The sequence below is a fragment of the Peromyscus leucopus genome, chromosome 1 (genome assembly GCF_004664715.2).
Source record: "Peromyscus leucopus breed LL Stock chromosome 1, UCI_PerLeu_2.1, whole genome shotgun sequence".
Classification (NCBI taxonomy): domain Eukaryota; kingdom Metazoa; phylum Chordata; class Mammalia; order Rodentia; family Cricetidae; genus Peromyscus; species Peromyscus leucopus.
This window is the reverse complement of record NC_051063.1, coordinates 103,066,925-103,075,518: the sequence shown is the minus strand read 5'-3', so window position 1 is coordinate 103,075,518 and position 8,594 is coordinate 103,066,925. Positions and strand designations below refer to the sequence as shown.

The 8,594-nt window shown below is 41.8% G+C and overlaps 1 pseudogene; it reads right to left on the bottom strand.

Moving 5' to 3' along the window:
• Nucleotides 1-2,543: 2,543 nt before the first annotated feature.
• Nucleotides 2,544-5,154, bottom strand: LOC114698746 (annotated as a pseudogene).
• Between the last annotated feature and the right edge of the window lie 3,440 nt (nt 5,155-8,594).

Below are 8,594 nucleotides of genomic sequence, written 5' to 3'. Positions count from 1 at the left end.
CCATCCTCCAGTTCCTCCACATGGACCCCTCACTCTTGTGATCCCCTGAAAGAAAACTCAAAATTAATTAATAAATGTAAGCTAACGGTTAAAAAAAGGAAGAAAAATGCTAAAAATAAATATACATTAAAGATTCAAAATTAAAAATATACAATTAAAATTTTCAATTAAAATAAAAAAAATTCAATTAAAATTTAAAAACCTACAAACCAACCCAAAAACAAACAAGCAAGCAAACAAAATAAGACAAAACGAAACAAAACAAAAAACCACTTTGTTCCTCTGTGGCAGGGTCCTGTGCTGTTGTTCCCTTTGCGGAGGGGGCCAAGTAGGCTCAGAGTCAAACCACACAGACTCTGGGAGGATGTTGAAATAACAAGCTCAGTCTATTCAGGAAGAGGCAAGCCTTATATACCCTCCACCCTGCCCTGGGGGGAGGTCTTATGAATATGCATCTGCTGGCATGACATGGCTGCCTCTCATTGGTCCAGGTCATCTCCAGATCATGTCTCAGCTGCCTCTCAGATTAGCATTGGCCTAGCAGTGCCAGGTCCCCAGACTCCAACACGGTCCCAGGTGGTGGTAGAGACCCTGAGCAGCCACATGGCCCCTAATGGCAATAGAAGCCATAGACCCTGGTTGTTATAGGCCACAGACTTACTTAGACATGGCCCCTAGCAGCAATTCAGGTCAGATACCACTATGGCCCCAGGTGGCAGCACAGACCACACAGATTGGCTTCACCATGGCTGAAGGGTGGCACTCAGACACCAAAATACCTCCAGGTGGAGGCCTAGATGCCAGGCACCCACCCCATCCTCCATGGCAACAGGAACCTTGATTATCAACACAGACTCTGGCTGTGGTAGGGTCACAGGCCCAGACATGGCTCTAGGCTGCAGCTCAAGCTCAGACATCTCCATGGTCCCGGGTGGCAGCTCAGGCCCCTAAGATCAGGATCGCCCCTGTGATGGCATGGCCCCTGGGCACCAACTTGGCCACATGTGGTGGTCCAAACCCTGGGCATCCTCACGGCCTTCAGTGGTAGCAGGAGCCATGGACATCAGCACAAGCTGCAGTTGTAGCAAGCCGATGGACACAGACATGGCTCCTGGCCCCTGACCTGGACTGGACATCATCAGGGCCCAAGACGGGAAGCGGGTCCCCACATCACCCTGTTTCTCACCACCTTTGCCTTCCCAGATCCACTTCTCTCCACGGGACATGAACCTCACTGCCTTTCTCACCCCTATAGCCCTCCACACATATGTTCACCAAAATGGCACCCAACACCCAGCACTTCACAGCACAATTTGAAAGGATTATTAGGTGCTGCCTGTTTGGAGGAAGAGTGTCACTGCGGGTGGGCTCTGAGGTTACAAGAAGCCCATTCCCAACTCAGAGACTCCCTCTTACTGCTACCTATGGATCTGGATACAGACCACATAGCTGTGTGTGTACCATGTACATCCAGTACCATGTGTGTCTGTATGACACCATGCTTCCCACCATGGTGACAATGGACTAAATCTCTGAAACTGTAGCAAGTCCCACTTACATGGTTTCTTTTCTAAGAGTTGTGGGCATGGCTTCTCTTCACAGCAATAGAACAGTGACTAAGACAGAAGTTGGTACCAGGGAGCAAGGTTATAGACACGACTATGTGGCTTGTTGGAAGACTGTGAACATTGGAGTTTGGATTAGTAGAAAATTTAAGTGGGGCTCAATGGGCCAGGCTACTAGGAGCATGGACGACTGTGGTGATGAGGGTGATTTGAATTGTAGGGGACCCCAGCTCAAGAGGTTGCAAAGGAGAAGAATATTACTAAGTGGTCTAGAGTCCATTGTTGGGATAGTTTGGCAAAGAACGTAGCTGCTTTCTGCTCTTGTCAAAAAAAGAAAAAAAGAAAAAAAAAGAAAAGAAAATCTACCTGAGGCTACATGGAAGAGTTTTGAAGTTTAATGCATTGTACAGGACACAGAATTCTTGATCCATATATACCTAAAAATGTGCCTGTCTGGGTTGCTGAGATGGCTCAGCAATGCTTGATGAGTGAAGCTGACAACCTGAGTTAGATCCCTGGAACCTACATAAAGATGGAAGGCAAAAGCTAATGCCACAGAGTTCAACCGCTGGCTGTGTTTCTGATGGGGTAGAGTAGGGATGGGACTTTCTAGGTCAGCCCTTACATTTATGGCCCACTCAATTTGTCCTGCAGGAGCATCTGAGAAATGTACAAGAAGAATCTTCTCAGCTGTATCAGTGTGAACATCAGACCTCATGCCTTAGGAGAGTTTTTCAAACAAATAATTCACCTAAGAAATACTAGTCACACAAATCAAGGTGTGGTTATAAATGGTTTATTTCCTAGATTCTAACATTCATCACATTTTCAAACTTTAAAACTGTTGCTGCCGACCATGCAGACAAATATTGTTTTTTGATCATAGCAAAGTGTCAAAGGGTAGTAAATTTGAAGTCAGAGCATAAAATTTGACCCACAGACCCAGTAGGTCCTTGGGTGTCTATGAAAGTCATGAATGCTAAGGTAGATCTCCCCTAAAATGATCACACCCAACATTCTACCACACACCTTACAGAACCAGCCAAGTTCTTGGCCCTGGGCCTCCCTTCAACACTCAGATCCATGAACTGCAGGCAGGAGAGGGCTACAGCTCAGCAAGAGGCAGCAGCTGCACCAGGAGACCAGGTAGCACCACAAGCAGCAGGGTTGCTGTAGATGGGAGGAGAAAGAAAGGATTCATGTTGGCTATCTCAAGACAGGGATAGCTCCCCTAAACATTCAGAACTTTACATCCAGCTCAAAACCCAAGAGAATAGACTCTAGGGGGCCAGTTGCCTGGCTAGACTCTTCTGGCTTCCTCAGATTTCTAAAGTTCTAAAGTACCAGGATGAGAGCAAACTGATGGATCCCCACCACTTCCAGGGTCCTGTGCTCTAAGACACTGACTGGGGATAAAAGCCTTTCCTATCCTGAGACTTCATAGCTTTCTAGAGAGCCCAACAGGCTTCTCCTTCTTCACCCAAAAAGAGGTTTCTGGGTCTGAACCTTCTGAAAGTCCATTGTTGCAGCAATGTGTATTCCTTCTGTGTCGGCTGGTGTGGACCAGAACTCACCTGTGACTCTCAGCCTGCTTGGACTTCAACCATTTGACCCAGAAGGACAGCATCTTTCTGACTGAATTGGGGGCCTGGGTAGGGGTCATGGTTTCCTTGGGCTTGATATAAATTCCAAATTTCTCTATGCAAATGCATGAAGCCCCTGTGATCACTTCTGTAGTTTCACTTCTTGCTCCAAAGACTTCCTATGTTTCCAGAAACTCTATAGTGTCAAAGCTGATTAGATCTAAGAATGCTCTGTACTCAGTAGTCTAATTGTACCTTATTTTTGGTTCTCCCTGACTTCTCACTCAAACTTAACTTCCTAGGACAATATTTCGTGGAGCCTGGATGTAAGTAAGTAATCCAGACACTATGCAGATCCTGAGTGGTGGGCAGTAGGAGACCAAATCTCTAGACTGTAAGCAATTGATTTTCCTGTGAATGTTGAGACCTACCCCATTATGAGTTTGGATCAGATGTCTGACATGTGCACATGGGTCTTCATCTTTAAAAATAAAAGACATTTGTCGATTGATATCTACATGCCATGTAATACATCTTGAATGCCTCTCTTTTAATTCTCAAAACAATATTACAAGAATATTTGTCATTTGGGTCTTTAGGGTTCAAAAAGGGAAATGAGCCACAGACATTTGATAACTTGCCAAGAGTCACAGAGCTAGTGATGCTTGACTCTAATTACTATTAAAAAAGAGCATTGTACAGTAATTTTCTCTGGAAATATTAAAGAAGGATTGCTATCATAAGTGATATTTGAACTATGCCTTGAAAAGTAATCACCAAACTAAAATTGATGGTATCTTTGCTTGCATAGAGTAAGAAATGTGGTCAAGGGGAGAAGAGAGAATCCAGGCCACAAGGAATGATGGGTATACAGCTATAGAGATCCCAAACACAGGGAAGTTTTGGTTTAAAAGGATAAATATCCACTGATAGCTCTTCTCACTCCTCACAGGGCTGGACCTGGTAATAAGTATTTTCCTGAAGTCCCTTATCGTGTTCAACCATTCCTAATACACCTGCACTGAAGTATGTGTTCCTTGGCTTTATCAATGCTACCCCTCATCATTCAAGGCACTCTCCCCAAGTACATGGTCTACCAGGTGTCTTCTGGTAGGGAGCACCCCCTCCTCCATTTCATGATGTCCCCACCAGCTCCACCTCTAACACAGACCCAGACTCACCTGAGCTGCTGAAATGGCTCTTGTCCGTAGAACGGCAATAGAAGCAATTGAAGTTGCTCTTCTCTCTTTTGGGGGAGTGCAGAAAAATTTTGTCATACCCTTTTCCACTTGCTGTTTTGGTGGCTTTGTGAAATACTTCATTGCCTGGAATTAACACCTCTCTTCCTCAGGGTACTAGGAAAATGCTTTTTATAAACCCCCAAGCAGGTCCTCATGATAAACAGTGTCCCACTAGCACAACCAAAGTCATCAAGAGCTGCTCTCTCATTCAAAGATGAAGAAGTGCACTGCCCAAACCACACAGAGCCCTTCCCACTGTAATGAAATTTGTTCCTGGTGCCTCAGTAAACATTGTAACAATTATTGTTACTCAGAAACTGAAGGGTTCTTGTTAAGTAGTAATGGAAGGCCTTGTAATGTAAAAGTAATGAAAGTTATGGGGATTTTTCTTGAACTCTCTAACAGCTCTGTTAAAATCTTTGTGTATTTTCCCAGTGTAAAGCCGTTCCATGGAAATCTTGGAAACCTTTGGATTGCTCATTGATGTTTTTTTATCTTCTTCCATCTTTTCTCTGCCTTTTTCCACTCAAGTTTTAAATTCCCATTTATGTTGAAGTCTGGGGTGGTTTTCTCTCCATGTCTCCAACACAGCCCTCATACTGATCATCAAATGCTTTGGGAGCCATGTCCAGGTCGGAAGGCTCAGTCAGGCCTGTTACCTGAAAGAGAGAAGTAGGGTTCTTTGTTACTTGCTAAGTGTACTATGTTATCAGCATGTGCTGGGTGCTGTCTGGAGCCTACAGCATGAGATACTGCATACGCCATCCTCACACATGGCACATGTATGGACACAATCTCATTATGGATGTTTAAGGAACGCAGAAAGGTAAGACTGAGATCTCTGATTCTTTTGTGTTTATGGATACTATAATTTTCTTCTTTAGTCAATCAAATTTTTATTCAGTATATAAAATAACAAACCTCATTATGACATTTTCTTACATGTATAGGATTATATATTGTGTTGCTGGAGGGCTTCTCTCCAGGTTCCACTAAGCCCTGCAGTCCCACAATCCACGTATAAAATAATAACTCAGACGCTTATATTACTTATAAACTGTATGGCCGTGGCAGGCTTCTTGCTAACTGTTCTTGTATCTTAAATTAACCCATTTCTATAAATCTATACCTTGCCACGTAGCTGGTGGCTAACCGGTGTCTTTACCTGTTGCTTGTCCTGGTGGTGGCTGCAGTGTCTCTCCCTCCTTTTTCCTGTTTCCCCAATTCTCCTCTCTCCTTGTCCCGCCTATACTTCCTGTCTGGTCACTGGCCATCAGTGTTTTATTTATATAGAGAGATATCCACAGCACTTCCCCTTTTCTTCTTTTTTTTTAAAAAGGGAAAGTCTTAACTTTAACATGGTAAAATTACATATAACAAAACAATTATCAAGCAAGAATTACAGTTACAATATTAAAGAAGATATCCTACCTATCTTATATTTGTGAGTTTAAGGTTTTATATCTAACTTATCTTTTATCATAATTAAGAAAATTTGTAAGTATCTAGTCTTTAACCACATGAAAGACCTACAGAATATGGCATTTAAAACGTTTAAAAAAATTTAGACATTCTGGACAGTGAGACATGTCTGCTCCTGACAGCACTAGATTTACTTCGGAGAGGAGAATGGGCATCGAAGATACTCCATATGGAGTTTATCTTCACCTTGGCAAAAATAGCCATTTGGGCAAGAAACTGTTCTTGCCTGGTCTGCTTGATAAACTGGACATGTAGGACCCATAGGAAGGTGACCACTGAACTTTGCTTGATAAAATGGTCCTTCAGGTTCCTGCTTCACAGAGGAAACTGCCAGACATTCTACAGGACACAGAAAAAAGTGAATGAGAGACTCTAGGCCTGTGGGCTGAAGACAAATGCCCCAACTTTACAAGAGAACTTTGGATAACTGTCCAGGCTGTCAGCTGTCTCTTGTCTACCCTGCAAGACTCCCAAAAGTTGCTTGCATCCTTCCCCCATTTCTCAGGTAGTATTATATCCTTCTTAGGTCTTTGATGTGGTTAAAGACTACCTATCTATCTGAAATATATCTATGTATACCTAGAAGATTTAACTAACATGGCTATAAATATGATTATAATAGATGACTAATTATTAATCTATTTCTTAATTATCCATTACAATTTTAAATGAGTTACATACACATAATAGCTCAAACAAGAATAGAAATATATATATATATATATATATATATATATACAGTATAACAAAATCAACTTCAAGTTTGTGTCAATAAACTTAAATTTATACCAATATAAAACATTTTAAACATAAACTAAAATCCATACCAATGTAAAACATTTAAAACAAGTTGTTCTTTAAAAGTAGGTTCATTAATCTACCCTTTTGTCTTATCATCTCTATATCCTATGTATCTATATCAATATTGCTCATATTCACACCTCATACATCCCCTTGCCATATTGCTATTATATGTACATTACTTCTTCAAGATTCATGTTTCTTCCTAGATTGCACTTTCTCCCCTGGGCTCCATATTAGGGCCCATTTCCCTGACAGCCTTATGGAGGACAGATTGGTCCTAGTAACCCCAGGTAAGACACTGCCCACCACCCAATAAACCTCTTTAAGCCTGTCCAACAACTCCAGATTGCACCCCCACTCTAGTACTCCATATCCCGGCCTACTACTTTGGAAGAAGTCTTCAGCCTTTCCAGAGGCCAGACAGGTTCTAGGAACCTCATGTAAGACAGGGCCTACCACCAGCTAACAATTTAAAACCTCCAAAAAACCCAGACTGCCCCCCCAGACTCCACATTAGGGCCCACAGCCCCAGCAGCCTTAGGAGGCCAGGTTTGATGTAGAAAACCACAAAACCCCCTTTAAGCCTGCCTAACAACCCAGACTGCAACACACATACCCAAGGCTACAACTTTGGAATAAGGCTTTGGCTTTACCAGAGGCCAGACCATGTCTAGAGAAACATAGCCCCCCAAACCTCAGAAGGAACACCCTACTGGACCTGAAGACATGTTAATCACAAGAACCCTGGCCATTTAGTCCAGAATTAGAGAGGAAAGAAAAACCAAGGGAAAAAAAAACACCCATTCAACAAAGACAAACGCAGAAATCAACACCTAGACCTATAATCATCCTAAATCCAGATGCCTAAATGCCAAAGTAAGAACACAATAGTGGAAAGGGCAATATGTCACCACCAGAGCCCAGCTATCCTACAACAGCAAGACGTGAACATACCAATGAAGCTGAAACACAAGAAAATGACCTTAAAATGACTTTATGAAGATGAATAGGTCCTTAAAGAGGATATAAAGAAATTCCTTAAAGAAATTGAGGAAAAGACAAACAAAAAAATTGGAAGAAATCAATAAATACCTAAAAGAAAACCAAGGGGAAAAAAAACAAACAGATGAAGGAAACTGTTCAAGACCTAAAAATGGAAATAGAAGCAATAAAGAAAACACAAACCAAGGAAATTCTGGAAATGGAAAATCTGGGTAAGTGAACAGGAACTACAGATGCAAGCATCACCAACAGAATACAAGAGATAGAAGAGAGAATCTCAGATATTGAAGACACCATAGAGGAAATAGGTTCATCAGTCAAATATATATTAAATCTAAAAAATTCCTAATATAAACCATCCAGGAAATATGGGACACTATGAAAAGACCAAATCTAAGAATAATAGGGATAGAAGAAGAAGAATCCCAGCTCAAAAACCCAGAGAATATATTTAACAAAATCATAGAAGAAAAATTTTACAACCTAAATAAGGACAAGCCCACAAAGGTACAAGAACAGCAAATGGTTTGGATTAGAAAAGAAAAGAAAATCCCCTTGCTACATAATAATCAAAACACTAAACATACAGAACAAAGAACGAATATTAAAAGCAGCAAGGGAAAATATGGTGATATGTTGTGTACTCTGATAAACTCGCCTGATGATCAGAGGACAGAGCCAGCCACTAGATTAGACATAGAGACCAGGCAGTGGTGGCACACACTCTTATTCCTAGCATTTGAGATCTTATGCCTTTGCTTGGGAAGCACACATGCTTTTAATGCCAGGAAGTAATATGGCAGGCAAAGAAAGGTATATAAGGCATGAGGAAACAGGAACTCACTCTTGAGGCTGAGGTTTTTATAGAGGTAAGAGCTAATGGCTGGCTATTCTGCTTCTCTGATCTTTCAGCTTTT